At 36.7% G+C, this 1479-nt stretch overlaps 1 protein-coding gene across 1 annotated transcript in view; it reads left to right on the top strand.

The window, feature by feature from the left end:
- The window catches only part of LOC103586234 (chromosome unknown open reading frame, human C10orf107), a 121689-nt gene that overhangs the window by 1133 nt on the left and 119077 nt on the right, over positions 1-1479 (top strand). The window lies entirely within an intron of this gene.

Here is a 1479-nt window from a genome sequence, read left to right as displayed (position 1 = left end):
AGGGAGGTCCCCGAGCCCCGCCGCTACCCGGCGCCACCCGCCGCGCGTTGTGCCAGCGAGTATAAACTGTTTAAAATTGTTCAGATTCTTTCATTGGATGGTTCTGTGCCCAAACAACCTCGTAACCACGCGCTTCTAACTCAATTTTTAAAAATCAAAATAAAAAGTGACCCAATTTTTTAAATGGGCCAGTCCCTTTTTGAAATTGCAGCTAGTTCTTCTGTAATGATGGCACTTGTGATGGCTCCGAAGGTGTTGTGGAATAATAACTGTTCATTGATAGCGGATTGATCACTATTAGAAGTCTGGAAGTTGGTGTTTCCATTATTATTTTGCCATTTCTGTAAATAAATAAATACAGGATCGGAGACAGGAAAAAGGAAAGTGGCTGGAAAATCATGAACGTGGCTTGAGAAAAGTCATATAGCCTCCTCGGACCCCAGTGGCCTCCTGTGTAACATTAAAAGTTTATCTTTGGGCCCCTCCCAGCACAGAGTCTCAATAATAAATCGGTTTTAGTTAACTTTATTCATAAACTTCAAATCCTGAGATTTTAATTAAGAACACATCTACCATGCCAGATATTACCAAAAAATGTTTTAAGTCTTCACACACTGAGTCTGTCATATTATTCCTAGCAAGTTTTTTTCTTCAGATATTTTAAGGCTGTAAAGGTGAATAATAATGTTTATATTAACATTGCTTTTTCTCAACTCCCTTATTAGTCTAAACAATTTTTTGTGTGTGCAGAAGATAATATTAGCTGCAATTTTATAAATTAGGAAACACAGAGAGCCAATAATTTGTGCTGTGCTCAGAAATATGTAAACGATTCCCAGTCCAGATCTCTCCCAATACTGTGTGTAGACTGCTAAGGCATGCCAACTCTCATATGAGTCTTTTGAAATTAGCATGCATTAAAAGCACATTTTAATGTGATAAACTGGTTACTAAGCTAGTAACTCCCTTGTGATCTGTAATGTAAGTAATCCAATTTCAAAAGTAGCATAGGAAATTTGCCAATTAAATTGTGTTATTTAAATATATACAAAAACTTATGAGAACTGTAAAAATTGTCAGTGTAGACATACACGTAACTTATCCGTATTGATATTGTCCTTTCTACAAAGACTGATAATTTGGGGTCTTAATAAATCCACACTTAAAAAACACACACACACACTTTTTTTTAAGATGTAAAGAAGTCTTATGCTTGGGGGGGAAAATCACAATTATTTTGTGTAACAATTGATTTAGATGAGTGATCCAGTTGTAGACCTTAGATGATTATCTACCATTTCTGGACTGTCAGATTGCACACTTGTTAACTTCCTGGAGGAGCAGTTATTCCCCATGACATGTGATTCAGGATGTGCTCATCCTCTTAGTAACAAACTGAAGAAATCAAGTTGTAACTTGGACCCACGTAGCAGTGCTCATTTACAAAGATAACGTGTTAATACTCTGCATGGTGGAAAC

The sequence above is a fragment of the Galeopterus variegatus genome, unplaced genomic scaffold, assembly GCF_000696425.1.
Source record: "Galeopterus variegatus unplaced genomic scaffold, G_variegatus-3.0.2 Scaffold320, whole genome shotgun sequence".
Lineage (NCBI taxonomy): Eukaryota > Metazoa > Chordata > Mammalia > Dermoptera > Cynocephalidae > Galeopterus > Galeopterus variegatus.
Note: the sequence above shows the minus strand (reverse complement) of the source record. Positions and strands in the feature narration are given on the sequence as shown.